The sequence below is a fragment of the Vicugna pacos genome, chromosome 11 (assembly GCF_048564905.1).
Source record: "Vicugna pacos chromosome 11, VicPac4, whole genome shotgun sequence".
NCBI classification, from domain to species: Eukaryota; Metazoa; Chordata; class Mammalia; order Artiodactyla; family Camelidae; genus Vicugna; species Vicugna pacos.
In genome coordinates this window covers 8,675,928-8,694,778 of record NC_132997.1, presented here as the reverse complement: position 1 = coordinate 8,694,778, position 18,851 = coordinate 8,675,928, and the positions used below count along the sequence as shown (strand labels likewise).

The following is an 18,851-nucleotide window of genomic DNA, read 5'->3' as shown; positions in this document are numbered from 1 at the left end:
CAAAACAAAAAACAATCAATCTGATTGAAAATAGACAAAGGAAATAAATAGACATTTTTAGACATTTTTCAAAAAAAACATAGAAACTGCCAAGGTACAAGAAATGATGATTAACATCACTAATCATCAAGGAAATGTGAATCAAAACCTCAATGAGGTATCACCTCATGCATGTTAGAATGGCTGTCCTCAAAAAATCACTAGATAACAAGTGTTGGTGAGAATGTGGAGCAAAGGGAATCCTCGTGCACTGTTGTTTGGAATGTAATTTGGTGCAGCCACTAATGGGAAACAATATGGAGGGTCCTCAAAAAGTTAAAAGTAGAACTAGCATATTATCCAGCAATCCCACCTCTGGGTATATATACAAAGGAAATGAAATCTGCACTATGTGTTTATTACATTATTCACAACAGCTCAGATATGGAAACAACCTAAGAAGCAACCTAAGAGTTGGATAAAAGGATAAAGAAGTTGTAAGACAGATAAATATATATATATATATATACATATATATATATATATATATGTATGTATGTACACACACACACACACACAATGGGATATTTTTACAGCCACAAGAAAGAAAAAAATCATTCCATTTGCAATAACATGAATGGTTCCTGAGGATATTATGCTAAGTGAAATAAGTCAGACAGAGAAAGACAAATATTGACATCACTTACATGTGGAATCTAAAAAAGCTGAACTCCTACAAACAGAATAGAACAGGAGTTACCAGAGTCTGGGGGTGGTCAAAGAGCACAAGAGATGTTGGTCAAATAGCACAAACTTTCAACGAGAAGATGAGTAAGTTTTGGGAATCTAATGCACAGCATTGTGATTAGAGATAACAATACTGTATTATATAGTTGAAAGTTGCTAACAGAGTAAATCTTATATGTTCACATCACAAAAAAAAAAAAAGAAATGGTAATCATGTAACATAACAGAGGTGTTAACTAACACTAAGATGGTAATCATATTACAATATATGTGTATCAAACCAATATATTTCACACATTAAAAGTACATGTCTATGTGCTATATTTATTATATCTCAATAAATTTGGGAAGAATAATTTAAAAGCTAATCCCAATTTTAATGATAGTTTTAAAATATGGTGTTTCTGTTCTCTCCTTTTAAAATTAGACTCAGTTCACATATACAAAAAAATTTCACCACCTATAGAGTCAACATTTTATAATTTTTAAGATTTTTTTGTAACTATTCTGCCTATAAATTATCTCAGGGAAATTTTTAAGTATCTATAAGAAAAATATACTAATGAAAGCAAAATGTCATACTTTTCTTAAGCCTTTTAATAATTTGAGAAGGATCAAAAACATATTCCTTATTTCTTCCCTTCTCTGTTACGCTGGCATTTGAAAACCTTTATTCACTTAAAATCTTATTAACTCATTCTGCTGCAAAAATGGTCATAATTGCCCTAATTGTTCTTGGCAGAAGAAAAAACAAAGAGTCTATTCAGTGTTCAATTAGGAATACATATAGAGATGCAACTTTATCCATGTTGACATTTGCACAAGCTCTGCATATTTAAAAAGTGATCACACTCTGCTAAAATAAACACTGCTGCTGTAAACACAATATAATATGTTTTAATGATCACATTAATATTGACATGTGATCATCCTAGGTCAAGATAAAACAGTAAAATAGCCATTTAAATTAAATTACTCAAAGTATTGATTTTATTGTTATTTCTACAGTGTGACACGATGCTTTAATTTTAGGTCCAGATTTGACAAGGCACTTTAATTCTATCTGATTTAAAGAGTCTGAGGGTGCTCTGTGTGGGTGTTTAAAGTCTAAAAATATTTTTAAAATTAAATTTCTTTCTGAATTTCATCAACCTGATTTTTTTAAACCAGAAAGAAATGTTCCCAAAATAGGTTTCTAAAATCTCTTTTGCTTTCTTTTCCCACCAACTTCTCTATTCATTCTGACTTTCAAAAAGATGTTGTATATATTATATCCACTTAGAAGTGAATATATACATGGATAAGAGCTTCATAACTTTTTTCATTAATTTGTGTAAAAAAAAAATCTACTACCAGAGATGTGTGATGCTGTATATAATCTTAGCTATTTCAAGAATTTTAAAAGATCATTTATTAAAGGAGTTTAAACATGCCAATTTAAAATACATAATTCCTTATAATTTATTTAAAAATTTTTAAAAAAAAGTATTCACGATTCATCTCCTGAGCAAATTGGTATGAATCAAACTAAGAACTCAAGTTTAAACAAAATAGGATTTGTTTCCTTGAGAAGCACTACTTTTTTCATACTCTCTTCTTGACAACATAAATATTGTCAAAACTTTTGGATTTAGGAGGGCTTTATTGTCTTATTAAAATCTCTCTTAAAATACTAAACTATCTTTATAAATGAAAACATAATTTTCTTATTTTTTATTAGTAGTACTGATGTTGAAATCTGGGAAATGTCAAGGAAAAAAGACAAAACAAAACCTGCCCCCAGCCTCAAAATATATAATCTATTTAGAGACATAGTAACATACACATTTAATTATGAACAAAAGGTAATGTAAATTAGTGTTTATTTTGGAGAATTTTTTTATCTCCCTCTTTCTCAGTTCTACAGGAATATTGAAGAATCGTCAAAGATTAAGGAAAAGTGAGAGGTGACATGTGGCATTTCAACTGACAAGAAATAAATTTTGATTCTAACTAATATCAATCAATCTGGAGGTAAAATTACATAATATCAAGGTAAATTCCAACTCTGCTGGGGACATGCTTCTTTTTATGAGGACTGCTTGTTTGGTTCAGCTTTTAAGTACAAATTCATTGTAAACAAAATCCTCTCGGATTCTAATTGGAACATCTGTGCATAAAAGAGAGTTCTCTTGCTGCTTCCAACCTAGAAAGGACTCCGCCGGAGAGATTTCTATGAGGTACTGGAATTCCATATAATTGGAAGCAGGCCAAGCTGAAAGGGTACAGAACTTATACATTCGCAATTCAATTTTTCACTGAGATGATTTGAAATCACAGTATGTTTCCTAGGCAACCAGTACTGACCAGACACAAAACGATGGTAGCCACGTCAGAATTGGCTATGGTTATGATCCCAAGAGGAGGAAGAGGAGAATAATAGAACTAAATGCTTGGGAACCAGACAGCTATGTAATAATCTTGTTATTAATTCAGAAAAAAAATTGCCGAACTTTTCAAGTCTGAAATGCAGGAAAAGTTAAGTTACATGGATTTTTCAAGTCTGTATAAGGCAGCAAAGCTGTGACTAGTTTTCTGAGGTTTACTTCCCAGGGAAGGGCCTGTAGATACTAGCTACTATTCATTTTTCTACTTTGTCTTAGAAAAGTTTTGTAAGAAATGTATTAGGAAATTAGAAGGCTATGTCCCTCTTCCCTCTCATGTGGCTATACATTCATTAATTGGTCCATTCATGTATAACAGTTGCTACTTTGAAAAAATAAAACAGTGTTTCTGCTCTCACAGAATTTCTATTTTTGCAAGGGGTTAACAGACAAGATAATTTCAGCTAGGAGCAAATGCCATGGTAAGAATAAAGCAAGGAACTTTTTGTTAGGGATCTGACAGTGAAAAGAATGCCTTCTGCCTGTGCAGTGAAGTGTGCAGTAGAAACTGGCAGAGCAAGTGCAAATTTTTGAATACACTTTATAAAAATACATGACTCCGAGAAAAGTATATCTAGGACTCAGCATTTTTTAATAGTGGTACTTACATATATTTTAATAACCTGTTAAAGTCAGAAATGCATGCTTTTTATGGTTTTAATTGCAAAGTAAATTTTCTAATGTTATAAAATCCTGAATAGCTGTTGGGTAGAAATCCTCATAATAGTGAGGTGGTTTTCAGACAATACACAAAATGGCTATTAATGAGTTCTGTGTGAAATGCATTGCCTGATTACTTGCTTGCTTGAGGCAACTTGACATGGATATGAAATTATTGACTGAACAGGGCTTTAATCCTGGCCTTGGCCTTAACTAGATGCATGTGAAGTAGCTACCCTGGACCTTAGTTAATTATTGGTGAAAAGAGGATTTTGTAAGAGGAAACCCACAGTACTCAATCATGAATTCGCAACTGGTTAAATGAGAAGAAAAAACTGGAAACCAGTTGTGGTTTCCAGCTTCTGTCCAGGGTGAGAATGTAAAGGAGTACCAGTGTGATGTAATAGGAATATTGGTATTTCCCAATCTTTCATCCTGATTTGCTGATAAGACTGTGGAAATAAAAAGTAGTCTCACTCAGCAAGAGCATGAGGATTTCTAAGCAATTGAGTCAGTAAGGTGCTTTCCAGTGCCACATATTCTAAAATTTTATTTTATTCTATTTATAGCTTTTACACAAAGATCTTTTCTGGTTTTGGAAAAAGGAACATCAATTAATAATACTTTTCTAAGCTGATTCTCAAGTCCTGCTTCATTTTGGTTTCAGTATCTTTATAATCCAAAATCTGTCTAAATATTATAGCATCCAATTGAAACTTTACAGATGTTGAGTCAATAAAAACATGTATGACTCTGTAAGAATGTGGTTTTACAAAATGGCATCTTTTATGCGTTACTTAGTGCAAACAAAGTGTGAATGGGAAGAAATGGTTGGTCTGCTCAGACTTGAATAAACTTTGTGCTGTGAAGAAGGTGGTAGGAGGCCATTGGGTCAATGGTCTGATGCAGGTCATGGTCAGTAAACTCTGGTTATTACCATATTCAACTCTTTCATTGCCTCTTCCCTTACTCATCTTAATTTTTAATGCATCTTTATGAATTCCCTATCTTCCAAGTATGGGATTTTTCTCTTCATTTCCCCTGATATCTAAAGAAATATTTTACTGCCAATAATTTTGATTCTCATCAATTTGTTAATTAATTAAAACTTACTTCTCCTTGTTGGTGTAGAGAAAAGGGAACCCTCCTACACTGCTGGTGGGAACATAGTCTGGTGTAGCCACTATGGAAAACACTACAGAGATTCCTCAAAAAACTAAACATAGACTTACCATATGATCCAGCAATCCCACTTCTGGGTATATATCTGGAGGAAACTCTAATTCAAAAAGATACATGCACCCCAACGTTCATAGCAGCACTATATACAATAGCCAAGATATGGAAGCAACCTAAATGTCCATCAACAGATGACTGGATAAAGAAGTTGTTATACAATGTAATATAACTCAGAAAAATCCCACACTTGGAAGATAGGGAATTCATAAAGATGCCATTTGCAGCAACATGGATGGACCTAGAGATCATCATTCAAAGTGAAATACGCCAGAAAGAAAAAGAAAAATACCATATGATATCACTCATATCTGGAATCTCAAAAAAAGACAAAAAAAAAGGACACCATGAACTCATGTACAAAACAGAAACAGACTTGCAGACATAACAATCTTATGGTTACCAGGGAAAGAGGGTGGGAAGGGATAAATTTGGGAGTTTGAGATTTGCAAATATTAGCCACTATATATAAAAATAGATTAGGAAACCATAAGTAAAACAAAAAGACAACCTACGGAATGGAGAAAATATTTGCAAAAGATGAGACTGACAAGGGCTTAATTTCCAGAATATAAACAGCTCATACAACTTAAATTAAAAAAAAAAAAACAAAAAAAAACACCCAATCCAAAAATGGGCATAAGACCTAAACAAGCAGTTCTCCAGTGAAGACATACAAATGGCCAAAAGGCACATGAAAAAATGCTCAATATCACTAGTTATCAGAGAAATGCAAATCAAAACTACAATGAGGTATCACGTCACACCAGTCAGAATTCTGGCTGTCATTCAAAAGTCCACAAACAATAAATGCTGGAGAGGGTGTGGAGAAAAGGGAACCCTCCTACACTGTTGCTAGCAATGTAGTTTGGCGCAGCCATCATGGAAAAGAGTATGCAGATTCCTCAAAAGACTAAAAATAGACTTACCATATGACCCAGCAATCCCACTCCTGGGCATATATCCATCGGGAACCTTAAGTTAAAAAGATACACGCATGTCAGTGTTCATAGCAGCACTATTTACAATAGCCAAGACACGGAAACAACCTAAATGTCCATTGACAGATGACTGGATAAAGAAGATGTGGTATATTTATACAATGGAATGTTAATCAGCCATAAAAACCAACAACATAACGCCATTTGCAGCAACATGGATGCTCCTAGAGAATGTCATTCTAAGTGAAGTAGCCAGAAAGAGAAAGAAAAATACCATATGATATCACTTACATGTGGAACCTAAAAAAAAAAAAAAAAAAGACAAACAAACTTATTTACAAAACAGAAACAGATTCATAAACATAGAAAACGAACTTACAGTTACCAGAGGGGAAAGGGAGTGGGAAGAGATAAACTGAGAGTTTGAGATTTGCAGATTTTATATATATATAAAATAAACAAGAAATTTATACTGTATAGCACAGGGAACTATATTCATTATCTTAAAGTAACTTTTGGTGAAAAGAATATGAAAATGAGTATATGCATGTTCCTATATGACTGAAGCATTGTGCTGTACACCAGAAATTGACACAACATTGTAAACTGACGGTACTTCAATAAAAATATTTTTTAAAAAAATATTAAAAAACAAGTCTCTTCTGTATATCACAGGGAACTATATTTCCATATATTGTAATAACCATTAACGAAAAAGAATATAAAAATGAATATACATATGTGTATGCATGACTGGGACATTGTGCTGTACACCAAAAATTGACACATTGTAACTTACTCTGCTTCAATTAAAAAAAAAACTTACTGTCATTCTAAGTGAAGTAAGCTATAAAGAGAAAGAAAAATACCATATGAGATCACTCTTACGTGGAATCTTAAAAAAAAACAAAAAACAAATACAAAACAGAAACAGACTCATAGACATAGAATACAAACCTGGGATTGCCAAGGGGGTGGGGGTGGGAAGGGACAGACTGGGATTTCAAAATGTAGATAGATAAACAAGATTATACTGTATAGCACAAAGAAATAAATGCAAGATCTTATGGTAGCTCACAGAGAAAAAAAATGTGACAATGAATATACATATGTTCATGTATAACTGAAAAATTGTGCTCTACACTGGAATTTGACACAACATTGTAAAATGATTATAACAATAATAAATGTTAAAAAAAAGAAACTTACTTCTCCCTATTATAAAGGTAAAATTGGATGGCTTTATGTCTTAGAATCTGTTCTTTTGAGTTTAACATATGCATGATATACTTAAGACATATCAAGGCATTAATTAAATACTGTTTCATAAACATGGCATGTATTTTAAACTATATTTTTAAATGCACAAGGTAATTATGTATCAGATACTGATTTTCTCTTCACTTTGAAACACACTCAGCTGGAGTTGCTTGATTTATCAGAATTTCCTGGGTAAGATGTATTGTAGTTGGAATATTAAGTGTGTAGTTTATTATTTCATTTTTTGATTGTCTTAGCAGTCTTAGTTTTTTGAAATTTCAAATTAGATGAGACTGCAAAATGGTGAGGTTTACCAAAGAGAGCCAGGTATTAAAATGATTAAAACAAGACTAATTGATCACTCAGTTTTTTTACATGTCATAATAAACAATTTCAATTTAATGATATTGGTCCATGACTGCAATTAAGAAGTCATTATTATCTTGTCCCGAATGCCCTAAAATTCAAGACCTTTACAACTCTTAGACAAACCCTAATCCTCACCTAAGTCTAGGAAGATTGCTTTCCACAGGACCACTTTGTGTGCCAGATTTTAGTAAAACCAAGGAAGCTAACGCAGATGCTGGGAGGTAAGGCTACTGCAGCCACAGCTTCGGCAACATCAAGAATTAATTCAACACACAGCACTCTAGTGCATGAGGACACCCATTACTCAAAATATATGCTACGTCACTAAGAAAAGCAACACATTTTCTATCTCTGAGGGTAGTCATAATTTTCTTACACAGATGATATCACATTTACAAGGACATGTTCAAAGATTATTTAATGTAATAGATATCCCAGCTAAGGTTTTTCAGAAATATAGAGGTTTTTACTGGTTTGTGATGGTTCCTGTTTGTTTTTTAAACCCTGAAGAGACCTCAACTTTACTTAAGCAAAACAATTCTACTTTTCAGTGTAACAAAAATTTTAAAAAGACTATTTTAGTGCCCCTAAACTAGCTTTTTTCCTTTCAAAACATAAACATATATTTTAAAGTAAAGTTAACAGTAATTGTCAGGATTCACAATGGGTATCTATTACATGCCTGTTTTGTACTCAGTTACATTTAAGTGTATTATATAACATAATAACAATTATGCTAAATTCAGTGAGCACTTTCCCGAGGCATTTTTTACATTAAACGTTTACATTATTTTCTTCCTTATTAGTTGCAACCACAACTAACACTCTACAATAACTACAGGCTGCCTCTTAAGAAAATTGGGAACTCTCAATTATTTTTACATCTTAAAAGCCAGAAATTGCCTCTTTTCTTATAAGTGAATATTATTTGCAGTGTATAAACTTGTAGAAGCTATTTTTGCTTCCTGCTTTAGATTCGACGAATAGCTATCATTTTCTCGAATTATTCTGAACTTTCAGTCACAAAACTACCTGATTAGCAACCTAAGTAGAGTTCATTTTAAGGCAGAAAAAGCAGCAGTATCTAGATGAGAAATTCGTTTGTTTGCTGCTTGCTGCTCAGCTGATTGAAAGCTTAGAATGGAAAAAACTGCTTTATTGATGACAATAGGTTTGGACAGTGACTTTTGAAATCAATGAAATCTGCCTTTACCTGGGGGGTTTTAGATCCAACATAGATCCCGCCCCAGCCCCTCCTGTCCTGCATTAGGCTCATGGAAAAAAATTACCCACACCTCTTTAATTTTAGTGATAAGGGTAATCAAAACTCAGAATTAACAAACTTAGAAAGGCTGAGTTGAAAGCTGTATTCTCCTCTTGATCATGATCATATCTTGTAACAACGGGATCATACATATTTTCTACTTCTGCTGCCCCTTACACTTAAAGAGACCTTCGAGTCATGATCAGGGAGATTCCTGTTTTTTTTTTTTTTTTTTTTTTGCAAACAGATAAAGAAAAAAAAGAAACCTCTTGAACTGGACAGAAAGATATGAGAAGATACGTGGGAATATCCAGGTGAATGGCAACTATACAAGTGTTTGGTGTTTGTGGCTTATATGTGCACTCGCATTTCTAGATATTTAAGTAAGTACAGAAATAATAAATAACTCTTGTTAATTATAAAAGGAAATTATAAGTTTATCTTTAACTGATCTTTAAATACTTGGCAAACTCCCTTAAATAAGAATCAAAAAACAATCAGCCAGGAATGGTTTATTCATATTGTCTAAATGCAAGACACTGAAATACACAAAATAAGAAACAAAAATCAATTCAAAATGTACGTGCAGAAAGGGAAGTAGCTGCTCGTATGTAAGAAAGATGGTTTGAAAATAAAGAATCCAAAAAACTCTATTTTCCCACCTCCACCCTCTCTCTTCTCATTCTCACTCTCTATCTCAAATCACAAATTGAGATTTCCTGTTTTTTTTTTTAACTGAAAAAGGAGAATAAGCTTTTATCTGTCAAGTGTCCACTATGTTTTGGATGGAGACTTGTCACTTTATTGCATTCTCAAAACAAACTTGCAAGGTATTAATTCTAAAGAGCAATGTAAATACCACCATAGTAAGCAATTTACAAGCATTATCTAATGGAATCTGCATAAAGATACTCATGAAATAAACATTAGCATCCCCATTTTGCATTTTGATAAAGAATGATTATAGATGATAGATTAAATATGTTTCCCAAGGACATCCAAAAAAAGCATCTGTTACAAAACCCATTGATCATTGTGCAATCTGCATATTAACTCTATAAAGGAATTTGTATTTTTAAAGACTGCTTTTTATTTTATATTGTCTTCACTTTAGCTTTCAAACTCAGAGAACTAACCAGAATATTTAACAAGATATGATACATGCCCCAAATGCTGCCAATCTGACAGGCTGTGACAGAACTCAGTGTCATAAAATCAAGGAAAATTGAGGAGGCTTATTACGGGAAGATAGACAATCACGTCCACAACAAGTCACAGAAAAAACTGGTTTCACATGAGTGGATTGGAAAGCATATTCCATTCAGTTTCAGTCAAAAGAAAACCTCCAAACTGACTCAAGGTGTCATCTAATCCTATAATTATACAAATAGGATTTATTTATCCAAGAAGTTCCTTATCATGTTTTGGATCTCATAAGTAATTCAACAAATCTAACACATACATAAATTGGCATCCTGGAAATCTCTGTGGATTAGGAAATTTAGAGATATTAAATAAAGAATTCCATATTAATTGGATAGTCTCTATCTCAAACTCACCATCATTTTATTTCCTATATATTAATTCACATGATTACAAACACATATACAGTTATTGACCAGTGACCTTTGCATTATTTTTCTATTATTTTTTTCTCTCTAGTAACTCATACTCACGTTTTCTCTAATGTCCTAGTATATTACTTTGCTTGGGCAGCTATAACTAAATACTACAAAATGGGTAGCTGAAGCAACATAAATTTATTTCCTCACAGTTCTAGAGGCCAGAATTCTAAAATCAAGGTGTCAGCAGGGTTGGTTTCTTCTGGAGTCTCTCTCACTGGCTTGTAGATAGCTATCTTCTCCCTGTGTCTTCATATAGTCTTCCTTTCTATCTGTGTCCTAATCTCCTCTTATTATAAGGACACCAGTCCTACTGGAATTAGGCCCCACCCCTATCACCTGATTTTACCTTGAGGACTTCTATAAAGACCCTGTCTCCAAACACAATCACATTTTGAGATACCATGGGTTAGAACTTCAACATAAGAATTTGGGAAGGGAAACAATTCAGCCCATAAGGTCTAGCATATTTATTTATTTTCTTACTGTTGCTGAAGAGTATTTTACATCAAATTTCAAATGGAGTGATGATAACAAAGCTATTTACATTGCTTTCCTCAGTATACTGACAGAGCACATATTGTTTCTGCTAAGGTTCTAAATGAATTTAGAGAGGTAGTATAATTTGCTTCATCCTCCTTAAATTACTTGGTTCTAGTATAGAAGGGTCAGATGTATTCTTATTATAAACATGTACTTTATCTATAAATTTTAATGCAATTAATTATGAAGAAAAGATGAGTTTCCTCAGTGTATTTGGAATAAAATTTTATTTTAAAAAATTATATACTTCAATGTAAGTCTATAACTATAGATAACTACACTTCAATAAAAAATTGCAAAAAAAAATTACTCAAGTAAGTCCTTGTAATTTTAAGACTAAGAGAAAGTTACCAAAATAGGAGTTTACATGAGGAGAAATGTTTTCTAAAGCAGGTGCTAAAACAGGAAACTTAAATTAAGTTTGTGAAGTGGAAAATATACATTTACTAATGTCTGAGTTGTGGAAAAACACAACCCTGAGTGCAAAATGGCTAATTATGTTCTCAAGCAGAGTCCAGGACAAGCAAGCACCAATTTTTCATGTGCAATCATCTATCCAAACGTGCAATACTTAATCATGTGCGAGCATTTGGTAGGGGCCATTTCTGTTCTCTCTCTTTCTCATGTTAATACGGCTCTTTGTCTAATCCACAGGAAATGCTGTGTATATTTTCTGTCAGTCTCTGTTGCAACAGCAAAGTTAAAGCTGCGAATGAACAAAGGAACTACAGCTCATAGTAGATATTTTACCTAAGAAAAATTCGCTAATGCATCCCATTTGAACATTCTTTTCACACTAGGGGAACTTTAGTTTCAGTCAACAGATGTGAGTTAAAATATCACTTTTTCAGGGGTGAAGGGCACTTCAGGGGAGATGATTTGAACAGCACCAAGCTGAATTAACAAGATGTATATCTGGACCACTGTAGTTAATAACAGGTTGTTTCTTTAATGTGACTCTGTAGGGTGGCAGCATCTTCAGGGAAGAGGACAGAAATGAAGAAGCTGAAGTGACCTTTGGGTTTTGTCCTGTATGTTTTTGCCTTAATACAAATTTCTATATCAAAAATGTTTTTTATAAGTGACTTATGTAGTAACAATTAAACATGAGTAATCAAAACGATATCACTACCTATATGCAGTGTTGCTATGAGGATTTGTTAAAATACAAAGCAGAGTACTTGGCACCTAGGAGACAAATTGTCACTAAAATTACTACCACTGATTGTGCTTTCCAATTTTATGTAACAATTCCTTTATTGCAATTAAAGTTCAATCAGTTAGTTATAGTCTATTATTTTTTTTACTTTGTGCTGACTTCTGTGTAAACAAAGCAAACTGAGTGTATGAATTTATCTCTCTGTTCTGTCAAAATCACACTAAATAGCAGAGAATAAACTCACAAGGACAAGAGGCTGTCTTTGTATTCTTTTACCTTGATTTTTAGTAAATGTTAGGAGGGGGTGGCAATATGTTTAACCAGAAATCCAGAAGGATTTAATGTGTCTTCTAAAGGTATATCAAACCCCACCAACTAGCATATATTAAAGGTAGAAAAAGGAAAAAGTAAGAACATATACCACAATCTTCTAAACATTTGCCTTGTGACTACAAATTTAGCAATAAATTTTCCAAGGGCCAAAGTACAAAAAGGGAAGGTTGGTCATCCAGGAAATCTACAAGGTCCCAGAAGATAAAGGCTAATTAATTGTCAAGGAGAAATACAACTATTATGGATACCACAGAAACTCATGAAGAAGCTACTGAGTAATATAAATAAATAATATCATGAAAAGTACCCTGAAAATAAACATATTAATTAATTTCATAGAAAGCAATTTCAATATAGAACTTGTGGTATCTTTAGAGTTCATTAGCGATAGCCCTGCAGACAGTGGTAAGATGTGCTCTTTGGTGCCAAATTGGCTTTAAAATGTTACAAGTCTTGTCTTCTGAGTGATTTTCTAAGGTTTTGGCTCATTTAATTCACAGATGAATGCTCATACATTTTCCTCAGAGCACAAGACCATCTCAGGTATCTTAATTCATAGCAACTTTCAGATTCAGTGTGACATAGTCCTGGAGCTAACCATCTTCCCACAAAGCCCCAGGACCCTGTCATTGTGTCTGGATCACTAAAACAGAGTCCATCTTCACATAGAGAGCGGCCCTTGGTGACCACTTGCCATTGGACTGCAATCAAAACTTTTCTGATCAACTTGAGGAGTTTTTATTATATTGAACTACCAAAGGGAAGGTACCAGGGCTTTAACTATTTACTCCCTTGCAGCTTGTCACCATATGCAAATGTATCCATTTTATTCCTAATGACCAGATCTACATGACTAGGAATTTGTATAGAAGCATTCTTTTCAAGAGGGAGCCTGCATAAAAAATGTCTTGAGTCATTATAATTTCTCCAAAACCTAGACTATCTTGCAGACATAAGTCTTGTTTTGGCCTGGGAATTCCTTCTATTTACCTTGAAATGAGCTGCTAAGCCTTTAATCTCCAGTGAGGAAGATCCTTTTCTGGAAGTACAAGTTGAGACATCCTACATCCACAAACACACCACAGGGACTTCACCAGGTAAATAAATACATAATACAACATAGACCCACTAGTTTAAGTGGAAAAAAATCCTGTTGCCCTCAAAATATTCTTTATTTATTTGTGAAAAGACATCAAAACAGTAGGGAGTCTTAACAGAAATATATTACTACATAATTGTATTTCATCTAGGTTTCTCTTATGTTTCCAGTCACATTGGATAATACGTCCTATGGAAGAGCTTCAGAATGCATTTTAAAGATTACTTTTATGTGTTTTATGTTTTTGTGGCTATCATTAGTATAATTTTTATTATATTTTGTTAATTTTACAAAATGATAGTAATCCTTTTTTTCTATAAAAAGATAGTTATTTACCTTTTCTAAATTTTCTTTCTTCTAAAAATTTCAGTTACCTCTCTTGGACATTCAGGGTACATCATTATATAATCATATTCATTAATTTCTAAATATTTATTTACTGCTCAAGAAGTCATCTTTAGGTAAAAGCTGTTTTATAACCCTGAACAAATGAATAATCAGGGATGTAGTTTTACTTAGAAGTATGAGTTTCAAAGTTGGAAGGCCCAATAGACAGCTGATAAGGATGTTAAGAATAGATTCCCACATGTTTCTTAGCTATAGATCTTAGATATTGTAAGGAGCTTGCCTCCTTATCTCTTACGTTCCTAGATCTAAAAGTTACTGTCATAACATATTATTTGAAGTTAGTCCTTTAAATACAGAGATGAGTCACACTGTTATTTCAAAAAAGCCTTTGGGAAGCTTGGAAAACTTCTTAGGACTCAGAGAAACTAGCATTTTTAACATGCTCTTGAGTTACTCCTTCCAAAGCATAATAACGATATTTTATCTTCCATGTCAGCAACCTCCAATCTTGTGACATTTGTAAACATTTTATATGAGATTGTAAAGCTACTAAAGTTATCAGACAAAACCATTTTGATTTCTCTTTTATATACTGATAAATTATATGTGATGGCTTCTTTCCTGATTCCCTTAATACAATACACATTAAATAGTTGAAAAAGTACCACATACTAAAAGATCAATTTAAAGCCATTTCATTTCTAAAATGATTCTGCTTACAATGTATGCTTCTGTCTATTAAAATTCGTAATGTGACTACAGGAGACCCCCTTATCTGAGGGGGATGCTTTCCAAGACCCTCCAGTGGATGCCTGAAACCATAGACTGTACTGAACCCTGTATATACTGTTTTATTCCTTTATATACACACCAATAATAAAGCTTAATTTACAAATTTGGCCCAGCAAGGAATTAACAACAATAACTAATAATAAAATAGAACAGTTATAACAATATATTATAAAAAATTTTATGTGAATGTGGTCTCTGTCTCTCTCACTGTCTCTCAAATTATCTTGGACAAATGTAATGCCTTTTCTACCTTAAGTACTCAGGACGCACTGTGGCCGTAACTTTTTCGGTTTGACAGTTATGACCATGAAGCTAGCACAAATTTCTTTTTCCTTTCTCACAATTTCATAGATAGAAGATTTGTTCTTACCGTTGATGAGAGCAACTTCAGCGTAAGCTTTTTTTTTTTCCTTTCCTTAAGTCGAGAACGTACATCTTGTCATTTAAACGAAGCACTTCACAGCCTCTCTTTGACGTATCCAAATTGCTGGCATCTCTACTCTCACGCTTGGGACCCTTGTAAGAGTCACTCGAATGTGAGCACAGCGTCAGCAACAGTCTGTGACTAAAGGAAGGGCGGGATATGCTGGGCAGAGCAGCCCGCTTCTGGAGCAGGACGAAGTCGCGCGAGACTGCAGGGCATTTCACGGCGCGACTCAGAATGGCGCGCATTTGAAAAGGTAGGAACGAACAGCTTATTTCCGGAATTTTCCATCTAATATTTTCAGACCACGGTTGACCACAGGTAACTGAAACCAAGGGGAGTGAAACCGCGGATGAGGAGAGGTAATGTGTAACTCCTTCCCTGTGAAACCTTTGTCCCCTACCTTACCTCAGCTTTAACTGTAGTACGTACGAAGTGTTGGTGTGAGCAGTCAGCGTATTATACCTGCTCTGACTTTAGAGCCCTTTCTTTACTGTGCTCAATTTGAATCTCTTTTGTGTCTTTAGAAAACCGTCTGTCAGTAAATTATAGTTCGGTGGCCATAGCTGACTCATGAAGAAAAGAAAAATGTAATTTGTTAAAAACTGTAGTTAGTTAACAAGGTTTTAAAACGGAAACATGATTTTTAATGCTAAAAGTAAGTATTCATTAAAAATAACTAATGGAAGAGTTTCATTAATTTCAGTTTGTGTGTGTGCGTGTGTTTCTGTGTGTCTGTGTGAGCTTGGTTGGAAAAATCAAAGACAGGTGTGTACAAATTGTTCTACTCATTTTTGAATGAGTAAGAATAAGAATAAGAAATTGCAATGATGATATTTAATATTTTACTAACTCATTAAAGAGAGATGTTCGAGGAATAGTTAAAAAGCTCTTTGAGTCTAATGATTTAATACCTTCCTGAATGTTTAGCTGAATTTATATTCACACTTTATACTAGGTAAACAATTATGCATGTATAAATACATGTTAGTCTCCGAACTCCAATTTAAATTTATATCTACCTAGAATCTGTCAAAAATAGGAAAATACTTTTTCCACATTTCTAACTATTGGATATAAAAAATTTACTGGTGTAAAAAATTATTCGATACTCAATTTCATATAAATCTTCCTGCTCAGAAATAAGACTGTCAAAATTCTCACTAGCAAGGAATGATTGCATGGTACCAGAATTCCTTGACAGATGACATGCAGGGTCCAGATCCTTTACAAGTACCCAGATCCTTTCTAAGTAGCTTCCCCGATAGGGGTGTTTAGTGAAGGATTGGCCATGATGTGTGGAGATGAATTAGAAGAATTAGGCATACTATTATGGGATGCACTGTAACAGATATTGGGCTGAGAATCCAACATCCTGAGTTCTGAGCCCACCTCTGTCACTAAGTATGACTCTTAAGTCAAAATGTAACTGTCTCTTTTTTCTATTTTTTAACATGTAAAATGCGAATATAACTTTTCTTAATTAAAATGTTTGTGAAGTATAATTGCTATATAAATGTAAGGCATTATAAATAATTACAGATTCTCTTAACCTGGGCCAATAATTATGAACTGGGGTCAGAATTCAAAGCCAGTATAATTATCTGGTTTAACAGCTTTGTCTGTACTATTTAGACTTTCATGTAATTTTTGGATGGTTATTTTACCTCTTAACCAATCCATTCCCTTATAATTTAATAATCATTGGATTGATTTTGCTCCTTTTTTTTTTATCATTTTGTAACTAGTTTGTTTTCCCTGGTAAAGAACCTGGCACTAGTTCCAGCTTCCTGGGAACAGCCTCTCCCAGAATCCTAGGCTGAGTGGTCCGTCATGCCTCCTGCCCGTGGGGGATGCACACTGATGTAGAAAAGCTGCCTCAGCTGTGGGGCCCTCAGGCCACTGAGACCACTGCGGCTGGGCAGGGGGTGTGGGTGAGGGGAGAAGAAAGGCCTTTTGTGTATCCTCCCTCCCAGAGCCCAGTTTACCCCTTTTCCTAGGTCGGAGGGGAGGCGTAATACTTCCCAGCCTGTGCCCCAGCTCAGGCAGCCTGACAAGGTCAGCACCATTTTCTCTTTCTCTCCTGACTTTGTGAGGTTTATTCATTTTTCTCCTTCTTACTTCAACTAAAGAACCCTATCCCAAGGGGAGAAAAAAAAGCTTCCCACTCTTTCTTCTCATTATTATGTATATCATCATTATTATGGCTTTAATAATTATTTATAAACATGCAGTATTTTGTGAAAGGTAGAATTGATTTCTGTTACTGTGGTTGTCTTTTTCTTGTCTTATTTTTTTAATCTACTTTGAAGACTCTACGGACCTTTTACCTATGTGTCATGTATTATAGAGATGACAGTTTCACATGGAAGGCCATACTGTTGCCCTGGCCTTTGGTCTAATGATGTCAGTTTCATACAGTTGTGATACACTTAGTGACAGTCACAGTGGAAAGGAAAAATGCAGAATGAGGTGTGAATGGAAAAAACATAGAGTGGCAGACTCTGATGCAGAATAAATAGCAAAATCCTGAGGAAAATATGAAGATTGTCTATGAGTAGGACACCAAATGATGTTTGCTATTGCCTGTGTTTTGACTCTGTAGCATCTAAAATGGCATTAATTTAATCATCTTGTATTTGCAAATCCACTGTTGTCTAAGTGATTACAGGTTTTGAAAAGCTAAATGCAGCAGGTTTAAGTAAAATTATGACCGATTTCATCTCACTCTTCATTCCACCAAAATACCAATTCTTCAATGAAAAGAAACAAAATCGGTGGTATGTATTAATTTGACTAAGAGTCAGATAAAGGGATTCTAGCCACTAGGAATGAAAGTCATGGTAGTAAAATACTAAGTTGTTTAAATCTATAAGAAATGTTATAAATTTGATTAAACTGTGTTGCTTGTAAAATATAATTAGAAATACTTAGAAAGAAGTATCTATTTTTTAGAAATGATCTCAAAAATGAGTTAAAAATGCTTGTAATGAGTTCTGGTTTCCAATCTTACCTATAAAAAAGCTTGGAAGTAGCCACTCTGTCCTAACAACAAGTAAAAAGCTAAACAGACTGAAAAGTCAACAACTTTACCTGGATCTATAAGAGAGGGGAGGGCCCAGGTCAAAAATATTAGCCCCAAGATTGGATAGACAGGCAGGCAAATCTAGGAAGTCATGGCTTACCAAAGCAGATCTTCAGAGCTGAATCCTCTATGGGAACCAGCATGGGGGGAAGGAAAAAAAAAATCTTAATTGAAATTAACTGATGGCTGGAGGCTCAGTGCTGCCATTCTAAATGTTAAAAACTCCAAGGGGAATGCAGTTATAAGGGGACCCTCACAATATTGTGAGATTTACCTTCAAGAGCTCCACCAGATCCTCACAGTAAATATCCAAGAAAATTCCCTTCCTGCGTCTCTCAAGAGGAAGAGGGAAAAACAATTTTTGAAATACCTCAGAGCACTCTGTTCTTCTTAACGAGGCCTGATAGTAACAATAATTACTAACATTTATTGTTTCTAACATGCCAGGTGCTGCTAAGTGCTTTTCATGTATTATTTTTTTTTAGAGATGAGGAAAATGAGGCTTAAAAAAATAGAACAGAAATCAATAAAATTGAAAACAGAAAAGTAATACAGAAAACCAGTGAA

General features: G+C 34.0%; 1 long non-coding RNA gene across 1 annotated transcript in view; it reads left to right on the top strand.

Moving 5' to 3' along the window:
* The first annotated feature begins 15,476 nt into the window (after positions 1 to 15,476).
* The window catches only part of LOC140699149 (uncharacterized), a 259,144-nt gene continuing 255,769 nt past the window's right edge, over positions 15,477 to 18,851 (top strand). The window contains exon 1 of the long non-coding RNA XR_012077150.1: positions 15,477 to 15,561. This is a non-coding gene — a long non-coding RNA (uncharacterized lncRNA). The remainder of the gene's footprint in view (positions 15,562 to 18,851) is intronic.